Raw genomic sequence first — 19,735 nt, forward strand, 5'->3', positions numbered from 1 at the left:
AGGATGATCTGGCGCCTCTGCCCTTGGATATCCTCCACCCTTGCCACCTTCCAATCGGCTGTAGGAAGGTGGGGGTTGCAGACCTGCAGTAACCTGAGGATCTTCTCAGGCTCTGCAGGCTTAGCCGAGACCCACGCTCTGGCTCTCGGGCGACTAGGGACATCTTCCCACTTCACGGCCTCCAGTTTCGCCCCTGGGTAGACCTCTTTTAGGGCCGCCACCGCCTTCAAGTAGAGGGCCGCAGAGCGAGCGTCTTGGCAGGCGATGGCTTTCACCTTGCCTTGATGCCACCCTGCGTCCTCACACTTTGGCGGTGGTCCGCCGTTCTCCTCCACTTCCAGTAGGAACCGGTCCTGGAGCTCGTTCTCCACCAGGTGCCACTTATCGCGAGGGACATGGCCGTCCTCGGCGCCCCTGTCCAGGACACCGATCAGGGTCTTGCCCCTCGCCACCTCAGCGAACGACCGGTTCGTGAGGTGGGTCTTCACCCGCTTGGCTTGGCCTGGCTGATTTGCGGGGTCCTCCGCTGAGCGTTGCCGCTTGTTGGGGGCCTTGGCTGCGCCCTTTCCGGCTTTGGCTGGCTGGAACAGTGGAAGGATTGAGCAGGCCCACAGCCTCTGCTCCCTTCCTTCGGCTGACGCCTTGAAGTTCGGGTCTTCGTTGGACAGGATGAAAGCCGCTCGTCTCCTGTCCTGGTACGACGGCTTTCCTCCCCGTGGTACAGAGACGCTGCCCGCCGGGGCTCCCATGGGTTCTTCGGTCCCGGTGCGCTTACCAGCCGCGATTACGCTCTGCATGGCAGCCACCCCGGTATCCGCTTCGCCCTTGGAGCCACCCGACTTGGAAGGACCCGATTGGCTTTTCGGGCCCCCCCTCGCTGCGGCTAATGCCTGAAGACGGTGGACCGACTCAGTCTCCTTCCCCGTCTTCTTTGGACCCGGTTTCCCAGGCGCTGGTGCAGAGGGATTGGCTTGTCCCTCCGGTACTTTAAGAGGAGTACCGAGCTCCTTTGCGGTTTTGATGGTTTTTATATATTTAGTATTTGGCATAGTAGTTCCCACGAGTAGGCGGAAAGGGGATGGTCACCCGAGGCATAGCCCGCTTGCCCCGGGAAGCCTGATTTAAACTGGAGGTCGGCAGGTATCCAGAGTCCGCATATTAGCGACCGGGCACCCCCCCCGGCCATGCATCCCTCGGCATATAACAGAGTCACCTTGGATTGGGGTAATTTCACTGAGAGTTTTCTTCTCTCCGCCCGACTACCATTCGCCAGCATCCTGGCAGAGGCATGACCATGCCAGGACCTGTTTCCAGCCGCCCTCACGAGGAGAGTATAGTCGCACTAACTCCGGTGTGTACAGTTACGGCGGGTGACGGTTCGCTCGCAACCCTCAGTATCTTAGGAATGTGGGACGCAGGCCTCACCGGGTATTCTTACCCGGAGTGGCTGAGCCTCATTCCGAGCTTACAGTTGTGCGAGCCGACCCGTCATCCGTTTGTCCCCCTGTAGCACCCGATGGCTGACGGCCTATATATATATATATATTGTATATAAAAGTGTTATACACCGTTTTTAACCGTTGTTTGAAGTCTCGCCAAAGGGGTGGTTCGTTAACCCAAGCCGCGGTACATATGTACAGACATATGTACATACATACACACATACAAGCAGGAGCAGCGGTGCATTCTTTTCGTTTTTCTTTTCGCTTTCGCTTCTCCCCCTTTTGCTTGCGTTGTAATTGTTGGAGAATATTTTTTGGTGCCGCTCTTGACCGTAACGGAGCGCCAAGTGACGCGCTACCCTGCATACCCTGACTAGCAACCGACTCTATACATTTGTACCTCGTGCCTCAGTATTATTGTCCATCATCAATTTTCGTTTTTGATTGGAAATTTGTTTTTTGATCGTAGTATTTATGTCTATATATTCCGGCGACGGTGTACGATTACCATAATATAAATACTCGCAAAAAATTCCACCAAAACCACATATCCACGGTTCGTAGAACACGATCACATCTACATAGTCACCTCCTTTACTCCCACTCCATTCAATTAGGTATATGTTGCAATCGCAGCACATGAATATATCCAGTCCTGCTGAGCAGCACGGTATCCTCCGTACGTACAAGCACCTCCGAATTAAAGATAAATTGTTGCCAATCCAGGCACGGTGCGTGTTGTGGCAATTAATTGTTCGTCATCCGTGGGCCCAGAGCTGGGCGACCTATCGATCACCATAAAATTCCTTCTGCATTCCATCCGCAGTCAACATGCCACTGCCTAATTCGTTGCAAAGGTAAACGGAGGAACACCATACTGACAATATTTTCGAATATTGCCATAGCCAATGTGACCGTTCCTCTCCTCAGCTCTTCTCCAATTGGGATCACTCATTGTTTGGGAGCCTCTACCAAGAGTAAACCTAAACAATCCGAGTTGATCCAATAATTTCATGCCTGCAAAAGCTCGAGACCTTTCCGTCTATTACGACAATAGTGGCTTTGAAAAATAAATATTTCTTTCTGCTCTTGTGGTGTCCGTATCTACTCTGCGTATCCAGCCAAGGTTGTGGCCATCAGCCCCACAATTCTGCATCCGATTTGGAGGTTTTTTCTTTTCTGCGTGTGAGCGCCTTCGAAGCAGCCTCACGCAAGCTTATGCATTTCGGAGAGCGAATAAACCTTCCGAATCCCCGCACTCCATCCGCCTCGCTTGCCACGGTACGCCGTGACCAAATCCGAACCATGTGGGCCGAGGTTGAGGCAGAGCATAAGAACTGTTTCGCATTTGTGGCTGAAGAGGGTCCGCAGGCTGAAGCGGACCTTCAATCCAAATTCGATGACTGCTTTACAGTGTACGAACAGTGCGTTGCTGATCTCACTGATCAGCTCCAACAACCAGCAGTCCATCCTTCCACACAGCCAGATTTTCACGGCGGCTGCAGACTCCCCCCATGCGACATAGAAGTATTCGCTGGGGACTACGTCCGCTGGCCTTCGTTCCGAGACCTTTTTACTGCGATCTATGTACAAAATCCCAGGCTATCTCCCGTGGAGAAGTTGTACCATCTCACCATTAAGACTAGTGGTGATCCGAAGGCCATAGTGGAAAAGTCTCCACTCACCAATGACGGTTTCGAGGCGGCGTGGAATGTCCTTCGTGACCGGTACGAGAACAACAGGCTCCTGGTGACCAACCAGATAAACATCCTCCTTTCGTTGGCTTCCATCGGTTCAGAGTCAAGTCGTGCGCTAAAGGAGCTTCTCAGCATGATCCAAGGGGTCTTAACCGCACTGGCCCACTTCAAGGTCTCAACCGAAAATTGGGACAGCTTTCTGGTGACCATTTGCGCCTCCAAATTACGGAGGTTGACACAGGCTTTGTGGGAAGATTCCGTCACCACAAAGAAAGAAATGCCTTCATGGAAGGAGATGGAATCCAATTCAACAAACTCCAGCGACGCGATTTCCACAACGCCACAAAATTCCTCAGCGTGGCCCGAGTTACATCGACGAGTACCAAGCGTACAATATCCAAGTTCGTCCGAAGCCCAGCCAAACGTTCAGTCGTATTTCGCCTCCGGCACGAGTGCTGTCCTTCTAGGCACGGCCATCGTTAATATTGGCCATCTGGGGAAAAATGTCCACGCCCGCGCTCTGATCGACTCTGGCTCTGAGGCGACGTTCATTAGGGAACGTCTTGTTGATATGATCAAATTGCCATTCCAACGTATCCAGGCACAGGTCTCCGGCTTAAATAATGCCGTATCCGCTCAGTCAAAGAAGATCTGCAGTTTTTCCATTTGCTCTCCGACTAAGCCGGGCTTACTACTAAATGCCACAGCCTACGTTATTCCGGAATTGGCCACGAATATTCCATCCCATCCGATCTCGCAAGGGTTCTTGAGAGACCTGCCGAACCTCTCATGGGCGGATCCGACCTTCTATGAGAGTTCACAAATAGATGTCCTGATTGGAGCGGATATCCTTCCGTTCATTCAGTTAAGTGGCTCACTGACCAACATCTGTGGCTCTCTACTCGGACAGGAAACCATTTTCGGCTGGGTACTCAGTGCCTCAGGTGATGAATCAAATCTCATCGCTTTCGAGTCAAATTTCCAGACGACCTATCAAACTGGTAGAAGACTCGGGGTCCTTTCACGAAAGCAGTTTCCTTCCAGCTCCCTCCGCAGAAGTTCTCGAGCGATCTGCAATGCTTGACCGAAGGAAATATTTCCCAAATCGATTTCCCAAAGCAAATCGATATCGCGGCAGACGCCACTGAATTTTCAGGGTTGGTTATCCCAACAAACAACGAAGCAACGAAAATGGAAAGTAAGGAAAACGAAGCCCAGCAACAACAACGAAGCAGCGACAATCGGAAGAGAGGAAAACGAAGCCCAGCCACAACGAAGCATCGAGAATCGTAAGTGATAAGCGACGTCGCGCCAGCAGCGGAGCAAGAAAGAGCAGAACGCAGCAGCAGCAGAAAGGAAACGACGAAACGCCGAGAACCGTAAGCGATCAGGCAAGCCAACAGCAACAGAGGCGGAAAAGAGAGGCGAAAACCACCGACGCAGCAACAGACGCCGAAAGAGCCTAAGACGAGAGCGCCAGGCCTCTGCTGCAGCAACAACAACGACGCTAGCTGCCCGCGCTGACGATGGATCGGCAGAGCCAGCAGAGTGCCGGTTTTGAGCTGGGGGCAAAGCAAAGAACGATAAGCTAGAGAAAACGATTGGAGAGTGCCGTACGAAACGCGTCATTCCGTATTCCTTACAGATGTCTGTCGGCGCTCTAGTATGATTCCCCCCATAGTTCGTAGTCCAACAGGATCCCGAGGCTGCCATCCAGCGATTGCCTAAGCGCTCCCGGTGATGCCTGTTGGTGTCCCGCATGATCCCAGTAGTTCCCCAGGGTCCCGAAGGTGCCGTCCGGCGAATGCCTAAGCCCTCTCGGTGATACCTGTCGGTACCCCCCGCGTAGCAAAGACCTCCGTAGTAATGCATATTACGATAGGATCCCGAAAGTGCTATCCGGCGATTGCCTAACTGCTCTCGGCGATACCTTGCCTCGGTGCACTCGGGTACGCCTGTCAACCTCTCCGTCCGATTTCCCTTCATTTGATGAAGCTGGCGGACGAGCAGATTCACCGCGAGGACTGTCCGGCGATTGCCTAGGTGCCCTCGGCGAGATTCGTCTGCACGCCTCGTGCGGTTCCCTCCAAGCCTTGAAGTTGGCCACCCCACTCTCGAAAGTGCCACCTGGTTGTCTTCTTCAGCCTTTTCAGGCCGCCCGTCGGGGCCCTCCACACGACTCCCCCCCTTGCCACAGTCCCCCTTGTGTGACTGGTCCACCGTCTACCATTGTAGGTCTGCGGCAAATTACAAATATGGCTATAGTTTCGCTCCTGGAGTAGACTAAGATGTATACCCCAGCCAGGATCGCTTCCTTACAAAATTCTGTAGTGCAAACGAGAACAACTCAGAAGCTTCGCGCCTGAACTTGAAGAACGCCGACCAGTCTTCGACTACGTGCAGCGATGAGTCCCTTAATCTTCGACTTAATACTTAATACTTAACTTCTTCGCGCCTCCTTCTGTCGTCTTAAATGCTATCCTGAACCTGCTAAGCCAGGAGAACATTTCCTGGGCGATCAAAAGCTTTAAACCATACAATTCCGCGGGGTCAGACGGCATTATCCATGCCCAACTGATTCACGCGGGACATAAAGCCATTAATTAGCTCGAAAAAATGTACGAGCGAACCCATTATAATAATCATAAGTTTAGATTAAATAAAAACACTTTTTTATTTAAATCTAAGCTTCAACATTGGAAACTTTATTATATATATGTATGTATATAATACAACAGGAACTAAGCGTTCTCCGACAAGGAAACCTTTACAAGAATATATTTATACAATGATTTTAACAATAAGATGACACTGCTAATAAATAAGACCATAATGACTCATGGAAATGACAACGAATGTTACCAAAGAATCAAATAATAAAACAAGACAGATTGCCCTACGCATCTTTATCACAGGCCATTTGCATTTCCGAAATTTTATTCTCATTACATCCCCCAGACTTACCCAATAACTTGGCAAAGGTATAGCAATTGCAAGCGAATAATAGACGGGCCCAATTTGTCTACCAATTCTGTAGCCACAGAAATCCAGCGAATAACCATAACACGGTAAGATTCAACCAAAGTCAACCAATGACGAACAATTCACCATTCGAGCAAAAGATCCATCTTTCCTACCTGTGTTCCATTAGTAGTTTAAGAAGTTTAAACTGTCTGGTTCGCAGTTAGATTTTTCAAAGTTTTCAATTGTGATACCTTATGCTATAACAATTATTTGGATAATGTAAGCTCAACTTTAAACGATATCCTAAACAATTCTTTAAGTTTGTTAACTCTAATCGTAATTCTTCACAATATCCCTCTTCTTTAAATTTAAATAGTACTTATGCAGATAACAATTCCGATATTGCCAACATATTCGCTTCATTTTTTCAACTTTGCTACCCTGCTCCTTCTAATAACATGCGCTCTATTCTCGCTTCACCTAATCCAAATCCTAATCCTGCCGCGTACTCATATCCTATCCCTTTAAATAGTTCAAGTTGTATCTATCCCCCCTTTATTGATAATGATGGCCTTGTTACTAATTTAAAATCGTGTACATTTTTTTTCTCCACTGGTCCAGATTTGGTTCCCAGTGCCGTGCTTTAACTTTGTCCGGATTCTCTTTGCGTGCCTCTTTTAAAATTGTTCAACCTCTCTCTCAAGCTTGGTGATTTTCCCACCGTCTGGAAAGAATCTTACATAATTCCCATTCATAAAAAGGGGTATAAATCAGATGTCTCAAACTACCGTTGTATCTCCAATTTATCTGCCATTCCTCAACTTTTTGAAAAAATTATTACTTCTCAGCTCCAACACTTTTGTAGTTCCCTGTTATCAGAATCACAGCACGGATTTGTAAAACGTCGCTCAGTTTTTTCTAACCTCCTTCAAATTTCCTCCTATGTAACTGCCGGATTGCTGCCAAATGTCTCTTTTGCGCAGATTGCCAAGGAGAAGACACTAATTGACGTCCTCGACAAAGGCAGCGCAGAGGGAAGAATTCCAAGGAGTCAGTGGAAGTGGGTGGAAGCGGCACTGACCTCCTCGACAAAGACCCAGGACCACCGCCAGTCTGCAAGGATATGGGGTGGTTCCAGGGCAATGTTAAGATAATTGCCTGCGAAGACGAGCGCTCCGTAAAGCTGTACAAAGCTGCGGTGGCGCAGGTCGGCGATGTCTATGCTGGTGCGAAACTCGTCGCAGTGGACTTGAGCGAGGTGCTCAGCAGACAGAGGGCCAGAATCTGGGTGCCGGCCACTTTCAAAGAGCCAGAGCGCATCCTCAAGATGTTGCAGAGGTGCAACCCAGGCCTACCGACCTCGGACTGGAAGGTAGCCAAGGTTGAGACGATACAAGGTTCTACTAACCAGGTAGGTGCTCGTCCTCAACAAAGAGTCGCTGGCCCCGATATAGGCAGCAGAAGGGCGATCTAAACTTCGGCTTCAGCGCGGTCACCATCAAGGTGTATAAAGCGGCCGCGGCGGCCGCGGCGCTTCCTGTCGCCAACCCAGACGTGCAGGATATCGCTGCGGAGATCGAAGCGCCTGACGATGAGCTGGAGCCAGACCAAGAAGGCTTCTCTTCGGAGACGGAGCTATTGCTTGACTTCGAATCAATGTGCCGAGAGAGGGTCTCAGACGACACGGACGCAGACATTACAGTGGTGGAGAACCTTGAAGATGGTCCTAAGGATCCTTTAAATCAATCTCCACCACTGTAAAGCAGCATCGGCTGCCCTCATACTCCGCTTAGAAGCGAGCGGAGCCGACGTAGTCCTGATCCAGGAGCCCTGGGTGGTAGGAAACAAGGTCTGTGGATTAGAGACGATGGAATACAAGATCATTGTATCCCAAAATGAAAGTAAAACGCGTACATGCATACTTGCGAGAAAGCACCTAAATATCTTTCTGCTCCACAATTATAGCGATGGCGATAACACGGCGGCAAGCCTAGAGATAAACGGGACTCATCTCAGGCCAACGCCCACCACACCCAATGGGTTAGCACGGACACGAATGTAAGGGTTGAGTCACTGTTCAGCCTCATCCTGGACTCAAATTTATACATTTGAAATCGGGGCAACTACCCCACGTTTATAATTAAAAATCGGCAGAAGGTTATTGACCTCACGCTAGTGTCAAACAAACTGTTAGACACAATCAAGAGCTGGAAAGTCCTAGAAGACCATTCCTTCTCGGATCACAGGTATATCGAGACGATATTATCCTTTGAGATCCCTAAACCCACCGACTATCAACCCCAGAAAAGCCAACTGGGAAAAATATAGCACAACCCTGGAGAAACTACTCCCTCCTAACGCCCCTAATTGCCCGAACACGGAAGACAGCCTAAGCCGTCTTGTGAACAGGTTTACGGATGCGTGCAACAAAGCCTTCAAGGCAGCATGCCCTTCTACCAGACCAAGGGGGAAAAAGAAACCCCCCTGGTGGTCTAAGCAACTAGACACCCTTTGTAGAACTTGTAGGACTCTATTCAATAGAGCCACAAGAGCTAAGGAGGATATTCACTGCGCAGACTATAAAACCAGTCTAGCACTATACAAAAATGAAACGAGGAAGGCTAAAAGAGCCTCCTGGCAAAAATTTTGCTCCGAAATCGAGAAAACTTCGGAGGCCGCAAGACTCCGGAAAATTCTCTCAAAAACTACCCCTTCGGTAGGTTACCTCAAAGAGAATGATGGTACGTGGACCAACTCCAGTGAGGAGTCCCTACACATTCTGCTCGACACGCATTTCCCCGGATGTACAACCACCGAGCCGACATACCTCCCAGGAGAGGGATCGGTAGAATCGATGGACCATATCTTTACAAAACGGAACATAAGTTGGGCAGTAAACAGCTTCAACCCGTTTAAATCGCCAGGCCCGGACCAGGTAATCCCGGCCCAACTTCAGAAGGCCGGGGATACGGCCATCAACTGGCTACATAGTATCTTCCGGAAGATACTGGCGGTATGCACAATACCGCAAGCATGGCTTAAGGCTAGGATAGTTTTCATCCCTAAAGCAGGCAAAGCCTCACACTCAACCCCGAAAGACTTTAGACCAATCAGTTTATCGTCTTTCCTACTCAAAACCTTTGAGAGACTTATCGGGTTACAATTACGGACAACCATAAGTCCCCAGCTGTACTCAAGTGCGCAGCATGCCTACCGGAAAGGAAAATCCACGGAAACGGCACTTCATGAAGTGATCTCGAGTGTAGAAAAATCTGTGCATCTCAAAAAATACTCACTAATAGCTTTTCTCGATATCGAGGGAGCCTTCAACAACGTCATACCGGGCGCCATTACAGAAGCCCTGACTGACCTGGGGGTGGACTCACTCACTCATCACTTGGTGATGCTCATTGATCAATTGCTCATACGCAGGACGATGGTATCGTCCACCCAGTCAAGGTATGTCAACAGAGGAACCCCGCAAGGTGGAGTTCTGTCTCCTCTTCTGTGGAACATGGCAGTCAATAAGATTCTATGCGACCTGGAAGAAGGGGGCTGTAAAGTAGTGGCATACGCGGATGACGTTGCAATTATCTTTGCGGGGAAATACAACCAAACACTATGCGACCTAATGACCGCAAAGCTTGCTCGATTGTCCGGATGTTATGCCTCCAGAGCCTTGACCTTGCAGGAAAGGAGCGGGCAGAAATGGCAGCAATACGTCTTAGGGACTCTTAACAATGGGTACCTCAACACATAGGTCACTCATCCATACAAAATAAAAACAACATTGTCCCAGTAAGAACGGACTATCAAGGTCCAAGGGAGCACACCGATACTCCATTCACAGAGACGAATGGCTCCAGGGACTCCCAGGCCCAGACATGGCCCCATCTTCACGGATGGCTCAAAGCTGGACGGCAGGGTCGGAGGAGGAATCTACTCTGAACAGCTAAACATAAGGCAATCTTTCAGGCTTCCGGATCACTGTAGCGTCTTCCAAGCGGAAGTTACAGCAATCAGGGAGGCTCTTCACACGGTTACCGCCACGACAACCAATCTAAACATCTACAGCGATAGCCAAGCTGTGATCAGATCACTTAACGCGATCTCCTCGAACTCGGCTGCTGTGGCGAGCTGCCGCAGATCTCTTCACGAGATGGCTCAGCAATTTGCTATCAGCCTTATATACTACGACCCCCCTTCTCCAAGATAAGGAGGATATTTGTTAAATATCATAAAAGAGCAATACAAGCGACTGACAGACGAAAAGTGGCAAATAGGGCCACGTTGTCGCACAGCTCGGCAAACATGGCCGAAAATAGATAATAAGCGCAACTCAGAGCTCTGCAAACTAGGCAGGGAAAGGTGTAGTGCAGTCATACGTTCCCTCACAGGACATTGGCGTGGATGCCTACGCAAACAGGCTGAGATTTCTGCCGCAGCTGCAGAGACGAGGACGAGGAGGAGACAGTGGAACACCTGTTCTGCTCCTGTACAGCTCACAGCAGAAGGAGGCTACAACACTTAGGCTCTGCCTCTCTGAACGACATCTCGGAGATTTCTACGTTATGTCCCAGAAAGATCGCAAACTTTATAAGAGCATCTGGATGGGACAACTGTTGAGATGAAATCTAACTTGCAGGGAGGGAATGATCCCAAGCGGTATCACAACGGGCCGAAACCGGCCTAAATGTGCCGGGCTCCGAGCGAGCTTGGCAGCCGCCTCTACCTAACTGCCGGATTTGCAAAACAATGTCAAACTGACGTAGCTTATACTGATTTTAGTAAAGCTTTCGACTCAGTTAATCACAATCTCCTCATCCACAAACTATCTCTACTAGGATTTCCGACCAATCTTCTTCTCTGGACTAATGCGTACGTTTGCAATTGTTCTCAGCATTCCTGCTTCTCTTTCTAAACCAGTTTTTGTCTCTTCTGGTGTGCCACAAGATAGCCATCTCGGGCCCTTAATAATAAACCTCTTTATCAATGATCTTCCCAAAGTTTTAACTAATTCACGAGTCCTAATGTATGCTGATAATGTCAAGCTATGCTATCCTATAGCGTTCCTGTGTCCCCGTTAATTCTTTAATCGGATCTCGACGCTCTCAACAATTGGTGTATAATTGACGCTCTTCCTCTTAACATTTCCAAATGTAGCGTCATGGCCTTCCATCGCAACAAGCCTTACCTCTTTGACTTCACAATTAATATCATTTCCTTGGAACGCCTGTACAAATTTAACGACTTGGGCATTATCTTCGTACCTAACTTATGTTTTAATTTTCATATATCCTCTATTTGGAACAAAGCCAATGGAGTCCTTGGCTTTATCAAAAAATGGTCGAAAGAATTTTCCTGCCCTTATACCCCTAAACTACTCTACGTTTCTCTGGTCCGGCTTATCTTGGAATATGATGCCTGTATCTGGTCTCCTCATTACCAAAAATATCAAGATATGCTTGAGTCCGTTCAAAAACAATTCCTTCTCATTGCCCTGCGCGGTCTTAATTGGGACCCCTCTCGTCATCTTCTTTCTTATGAGAGTCGGCTGCGTCTTATTAACTCAGTCAAGACCAAACTCACTTCCAAACAGAGGTGCTGCAATTTTTAAGGGAGTCCAAAGAGTAACGTTAATTGTAAATATATGGACTGTTTTATTAAAGCCAATAAAATAGCCAATTTTCATATTTTAAATTTTTTAAAGATCACAGTTCAGACCAAAACTTTGTCATTATATTCTCATCAGCTGATTTTTGACGGATAATAGATGGTGGATGGTGACACTGTGAATCAGGCAAAAGAAATCCCACCGTCCCTCTTGGATATGCTCAGTGTACAGAGCCTATTAGCCTATTAGCGTATTTATAAATAAATTTATTAAAAGTCCAAATGTATAAATATAAAGTTACAACTTAGCAAATAAGATTATATATTTGTTCCCGCTCATAAAAATTAATATTTATATGCTCTGTGTAATTTATTTTTGAAATCGGAAGCTCCTTTGAAACCGTGTCGAATCGTAGGATTCTGAATTTTCTGAGAAAACTGAAGCACTTAGTTTTGCGATATGACAGTCAATTCGTAACTTTTTACGATTTGTTATAACTGGAGCATGGCTGTACATAGTTTTTATTTTTCAGGAATTTAAATTCTATTTAGCAGCGACTTATAACCGTAACTTAGCTGGTTGACAATATTTCGTATAAAAGTAGGTTTGACTAGCTTAAACTAAATTATAAATTTGAGCAAAAAGTCCGAAAGCAACCGATTGAATTGTTCGTATAAAAATGTTGCTGCCGCTCAATCACCGAGCAGTTTTTTCCGTTCTCTTTTGCTCTAGTAATTCTCGGACCGTTTGCTCGTGATCGACGATTCAAAAAGTCTTTTTCGCAGTATGTGTGTATGTGAAGTTTCGTGGACTCTAAGCGTCACTTGGCTTGTTAGGATTGATCTAATTTATATGCAAAATGGAACGTAAATGTAATAAAAAAGTGCATACATTTTGTATATTTAATTCATTTGGCAATAATTAGGCAATCATTCTACAAACATGAAACGCCATTTGACACATAAACATGGTGAAATATTTAGAGTGCGACAGCGATTAAGATGCCGAAATAAAAGTTGTAAAGAAACAAAAAAAACTTAAACTCACTTTTAGTTGTTAAGCTTAATTCAAAATAAATTAATTAAAAAGAAAACTATTCACTTCCAATGTGCATCGAAAAGAAGGCAACTTATTGAAAAGACCGTTTGCGTTGGCTTTTTCAGTCAATCGGTCTTTTAGTGAGTCTCTCTGTGCAGGCGTCAGTCCTATCTCTCTTTGTGCGATGTTCGGTAAGAGACCAATATACAATTCTGATCAAATATGTTTTTAAGTAAAGATGATAATCGGAGTACAAGAATTGCACCCTTTTTGGGAACAGCGATACTAAAAAACAGAGAGAGAAAACCCGTAGGGCAGTCATCGGCTGAGATACCAATTCCGGCACTTGCGTATCATTTCTTATAAAATAACTTGTATAAGTTTAAACATTTTTAAGTTCAACTGTTTACTGACTGACTACCGGGTATAAAAGTAGAGCCGCAGTGTACGCGTACGTTACTTGCGTTACTACCAAATTCCGTGGTAATAAAACATAATAATAAAAAAATAAACCGTAAGCTGAGATTGAGCCATTTTTCTGCGATTTTTTTTAGATAGTTTAATAAGTTTAAGGAAAGACTTTGGTCAAAAATCATTTCTTATAGGAATGATGAGCTTTTGCTAATTTTAATAAGTTCTCTCATTAAAGTTAAAAAAATATTGAAGCTCGACAAACCGGATTTTTTGTACTATAATTCGAAATCGAAGGGCGGTCATTGCGCTTCTATCAGAGCTCGCTCTTATTTATCTTATGCCCGCTCGTTAATCGAAGAATATGCTTTGATGTCCGAGTGCTTTGCGTTGGCGGTCTGAGTGGCTTGCATTACCCTTAGATCAGAGAGGCAAAGTTATTCCAACGACCGTTTCACTGTATATATAAATATAAATATGTATACACCCACTAGCTGTACGGGTTTCGGTCATATTGGTGGTGGCGTTGTCGATCTGATCAAGTCTCGCTGTGGTCTCAACTGGACTTGTTGGGAGCATTAAAGGACCTCCTCTATATTTTCTTGCCTTTTTCTGGTCCTATCAATTCTTTCATAAAGTCCTCGGCTTGGTTTTGTTTCAAGAGAGCTTATAGACAAAGCTAATGCATTCTATAGTACTATTTTTTGCATCTTTCCTACTTTGGTTCCTTCAGTTTCCAGAGAAATCTTCCTGGCCTTCCTACATAATATTGAATCTCTTTTGTACCAGAAGATTAAAATGTCTGATTTGCAATCGGATTTTTCTAAGTATTAAATTGCAAAATCGAACCTTTCTTTATTTAATACTCTATTCTATGCTACAATAATTACTTGGCTAACTGCAAGCTCAACTTAAACGCGATCCTAAAAAATTCCCCAGGTTTACTAATTATAAGTGCTGTGGAGATAATGTTTTTTATCCCCAATCGGCCGACTAATTATTTCGAATTAAATAAAACTCGGCGCAGAAATAAAATTACGATATGTTCTTTAATGCGTGACATCCAAATTGCAAGTGTGGCTTGCCTGCCCTTTACATTGCCGCTCCGATCGCTAAGCGCAGCTTCGCTCGGCCGACGTCGGTAGGCAGACGCAACGCCGAGTTAGCGAAGAGCGAGCTGGCAGAGAGCGTTTAGCAGGGCAAGCAAGCGCAAAGCTTTAACAAAGAAATGAGTGACATATACATAAGTAACAAACAAAATGAGCGGCTGAGGGCCAAGAATTAGGTGCTATTTGGCAAGCAGCTAATCGGCTGGGTTCTGCTCCGAACATTCACCCCCCGTTGGAAGGCAAAGGCTTTCAACAGATCCATCCTGAAGGGGCGGAACCTTTGTAATTGCATAGAATGGCAGGAAATTTGGCAATGTAGAAATTGTTGAAAGTTGAATTTCATTTAGCGTGGATATGTAGGTTTTTAATATATGGAAAAGTTCGCGCTGCAGTTCCTGATACTCCGATCGCAGTTTTTCCACTTGCACCTGGCACTCGAGCAGCTGCTTCCTGCATTGCTGCTCTAAGTTTTGGTATTCCAACGTTGTGGGTCGAAAATCGTCATTAGAGATGCACGAGGAATTTTCAAAAGTGGCTAAAGCTGCACGATTATTCTCCGAGCTATCAATGCTTCCTGATACTATCCAACCAAGTTTTGTCTCCTGCAATGTTGCCAATTGGGCTGATAGTCGAATCTGTCCGACGCACATTAAATCGAAGAACAAACCAGAACCTATTAACAGATCGATACGTTGGGGCTTGGAGAAATTAGGATCAGCTAGTTTTAGATTATTCGGCATTGGCCAATCCTTTGCGTCTACGCCGAAGTTAGGCTGCATTTCCGTAATTGAGTTGGTGACAAGTTGGCGAAGGAAGCTCGATAGCTTGCGTCCGGGGATTGTACAACTATATGTACAGACTTGCTCGAAGGTAGAATGGAATCTCCGATTCCAGAGATGTGAACATAAGACGAGCGATGATCCAACTGCAACTGATTAGCAAGTCTAGATGTTACAAAGCTTGCCTGTGATGCAGAATCCAAAATGGCACGACATGGGATAAGTGCTCCATGACGATCTGTTACATGGACGAGGGCAGTAGGTAGCAACACGTTCTGGCTAGGCTGAGACTTCTGGATCGAGGGGGGAGGGCTAGAACATCCGCTTGCTAGAAGCACAGTCGCGGCCTCTTGCTGGATTGATTCCTCGGCCGGTGAAGAGGAAGATGAAGCACCACTTCCCGATGGAATGTGGAGTAGCGTGTGATGTTTGGCCTGGCAATGCCTGCAAAGTTCTGACCTGCACCTCTGCAATCCATGGCCTTTGTTGAGGCAGTTCAAACACAAGCGGCTCTTCTTTGCTTCTTTGTATCGTTCAAACGCAGAGAGATTCAGGAATGCCTGACATCTAGATATGTAATGCTCGAAGGAATTGCAATGGTTACATGTGGGGTTAGGATGGTTGTTACTGGAGGTGATAAGGGTTACTGATAAGGGTGACAGGTTTGTCTTCTCCCACCTGTTGACTAGGACTTATTTCCATGGCTGATCCCGAATTCTCCAGCATCCGACATCTCGCTTCCAAAAATGAGGCCATGTTTGACCACTGAGGCAATCTTGAAGTCGGCTGGTTCTCCTCCCATTTCTCCTTGGTCTTGTGGTCCAATTTCGTACCTATGATGTAGATCAGTAACCCATCCGAAATCTCCTGCGGGGTTGCCAAGGTCTGAAGTGCACGCAAGTGCGAATTGATTTTGTCGCTGAGCGCGCGCAAGCCGATAGCCGAGCCCTTCTTCACCCCTTGCAGCCCGAAAATAGCCTTGACGTGTGCCTGAAAATGTAACAGTTTATTATCGAATCGCAACATTAGTAAATTCAACGCCTTGTCGTAATTCTCCTCAGAAAGCTCCAAGGAACGAATCGTATCCAGCGCAGCACCATCTAGACATCCACGAAGATATTGAAATTTTTCGATGATTGGTGGAATTCTGGCCAATCCATGTAGTTCCCACCGGATCGCGGAAGCTGCAACTCGGGCATTCGAGAACGGCCTATACTATTATAGGCGAACAACGACGAATTCCCCTCGAGAGTATGCCGAGCCGTTGAATTGGCAACATTTACAGTGCGAGCAGCCATCAACTCCCGCGACAGCCTGGACCTAACCTTAACATAAACATTCGAAAAGTCCAGTCGGGCATCATGGGCTAACTGCAGGAAATCCAGAATAAGCGAGCTTGAAGTTCTGCCTCATCTAACTCGGCAAGCTCTTCCTTGGGGAGAAAGCGATCCATGGCCTTTAGTTGGCGCGCGATGGACTCGGCCTTATGCTTGTAGAAATCTACATCACTCGGCATTGCTGCGTTCGCGACATTGGTAGGCTCAGGTGCTGCCATGTTGAGGTTTTAAAAGAGTCACTCAGCACGACCGTAAAAGACACCCTGTATACGTATAAACGTGGGAACCGAAAGCAAAGGGATTACAGCTAATGCCTTTAGCTGTGCGGCTGTGCGAGCTGTCCGATTCCGCTTTGTACTCCGCTTGTGTGTATTAGTGAGTTCGCTGCACTGCCTACCGCACTGCACTGACCGAATTGTCGCGACAGAGAAATTAATAGCCAGCAATGCGTGTATGTAGGTGTATGTAAGTGTGTTTTAGCACCGAATTGTGCTTAACCGCCGAAAATTTGCTAGGGCTAACGAATGTCGATCGCGAATGATTATTAATTGACACTGCAACTCAGAGATCACGTCGGGGTCACCAAATTTTATGTGGAGATAATGTTTTTTATCCCCAATCGGCCGACTAATTATTTCGAATTAAATAAAACTCGGCGCAGAAATAAAATTACGATGTTCTTTAATGCGTGACATCCAAATTGCAAGTGTGGCTTGCCTGCCCTTTACATTGCCGCTCCGATCGCTAAGCGAAGCTTTGCTCGGCCGACGTCGGTAGACAGACGCAAAGCGGAGATAGCGAAGAGCGAGCTGGCAGAGAGCGTTTAGCAGGGCAAGCACGCGCAAAGCTTTAACAAACAATTGAGAGACATAGACATAAGTAACAAACAAAATGAGCGGCTGAGGGCCAAGAATTAGGTGCTATTTGGCAAGCAGCTAGTCGGCTGGGTTCTGCTCCGAACAAGTGCGATTCTTCACAACTTACTTGTACTTAAATGGTAGCTATGATGATAACGATTGCGATATTGCTGCTACTCTGTTCCTTCTTTTAACCTTCCCTCTTATCTCGCCTCATCTATTGACTTTCGTGATATGCACTTATACCCTTTCCCTTTAACTAGTTCAAGTTGTATCTATCCACCTTTCCATGGCTAAAATAAACTATTAAATTATTTAAAATCGTGTTATAGTGCCGTTCTCAAACATTGTGCTGGTTCTCTAACTTCTCAGCTCAAACACTTTTGTAGTTCCTTGTTTTCACAATCTCAGCACGGATTTATAACAAGTCGCGCAGTTTCTTCGAACTTTCTTCAATTTTCCACTTTTATAACTGCCGGATTTGCAAAACAGTGTCAAACTGATGTAGTTTATACTAATTTAAGTAAAGATTTTGATTCAGTTAATCACAGTCTTCTTATTTATAAACTAACTCTCCTCGGGCTTCCGACTAAACTTCTTCTCTGGACAGGTGCTTCCCTTTCCAATCGTTCTCAGCTTATTAAAGCTCTGCTTTAATTTGTCTCTCTCTAAACCTGTTTTTGGCTAGTCGGGTGTGCCTCAAAGTAGCCATCTCGGTCCCTTGTTGTTTAATTTTTTGTAAATGATCTTTCCCAAGTCTTAACTTATTCCCGAATTCGAATGTATGCTGATGATGTCAAGCTATGTTTTTCTTATACTAGGTATCCCGTGTCCCCGTTACTTCTTCAAAACGGATCTCGAAGCTCTCAATAATTGGTGTTAAGTTAAATTTTTTCCTCTAAACATTTCCAAATGTAATGTCATGACCTTCCATCGCATTACCTTTTTGACTTTTCAATCAATACCATTTCCTCACAAGGCCGGAACAAAGGTTATGTTGTAGGTACAGAGACCAATTTTTTTCCAAAATTTCTATATCCACTATTTTAAATAAAGGCAAAGTATTGCTTCGTGATATCAAAAGGTGATATAAAGAATTTATTGACTCTTATACCACTAAACTACTGTATGTTTCTTTTGTCAGGCCTATCTTAGAATATGGTTCCTGCATCTGGTATTTTCGTTTTGACGTTTATATGCAATGACTGCATCTTACAAGAGGCGATGCAATTACTGCACCGTCAAGTGGCCCGTGTGACACCAGCAGAAGGCTGTTATGCGCGGATCCCAGGAAAAATGCAGCCCTACTCCCGCCGAACCGACAGAAGGGCGCTGCCGCATGACGCGCGGCTCTTAGCCGAACCGTACGCGAACATGCAAGAAAGATTGTTGTTAGACTAGTATTCGACGAAAATTTGCACTACATATACTAAGAAACCAAGCATGCATTCAAAATACAAATACAAATACCACAGCAATTACTAATTATTAGAAAGATGTGTGAGGATTAGTAACTTAATAGAGGAAGAGAATTAGTGGTGGATATGATATGGTAGAGGGAATTATAATCCGAGCATAAGACCCTAAACGGTTCATGCAAGGAATAATTCGATCTACAAAGTGGAAGGAACAACGGTATAAAATTTCTAGTAGGTCTAATAGGAATCGTGAAGTTTATGCGGCTCAACAGATCAGGGCTGTCTATGTCACCCCTCAAGTTGTGCATAAAAATCACACCAAGCATTTTTCTACGGTTAACTAAGGATGGGAGTACATTGTTGTCATTTTGGTTTGGTATATCATAGAATCTTTTTAATATTGATTATAATTTGTGTTAATCACCAGTGTTTTGTTTGTAAACAAGTTTTTAATATAAATACAATTTCTTATTGCTTTTACCGTGTCTGCTTTTGGTTATCGTTTCTTCGGTGTGCACTGTTTTCGCGCATCAGCGTTTGCATCGCCTAGACTCTCTTGAAAGCATAAGCGGGCGTGCTGCTCGCATTCTTACTCTGACTCTCTCTGGATTGACTATATTCTCCCTCTTTGTAGACCATTCTTTTATTGTCTCTGCTTTGGTGAGTTTACTGCTCGTTCTCAACACTTCGTTGCTGCTGATTGTCGGGCTCGCTCTGCTGTCTGCTCTCCCATTTCGCCTGCGCTCCCACTCTGTGCTTTTATTATTCGTGCACAGTGACTCTACTACTGTCAATAATGGCAATTGTTTGCAGTGCAAAGAAATGCGTGTTCGGTGGTGTAATTATTGGCGATTCATTCCTTATCTGCTGGCTGTGTGACAATTTTGCCCACATAAAATGTGCTTGTGGTGGAAATTTTGGCCGGCTAAACGATCTGATCTAGAAACTTATGGGTCTGTCTTGGTCATGTTTGGCTTGTCGGAAGATCGAGGACAAAAATCGCACTTTCATGAGACAGACTCGAACTGGGAACGAGAAATTTCTAGCCCTAGAATCGCAGTTTCTTGGG

This window comes from Drosophila miranda, chromosome 4 (assembly GCF_003369915.1).
Source record: "Drosophila miranda strain MSH22 chromosome 4, D.miranda_PacBio2.1, whole genome shotgun sequence".
NCBI lineage: Eukaryota > Metazoa > Arthropoda > Insecta > Diptera > Drosophilidae > Drosophila > Drosophila miranda.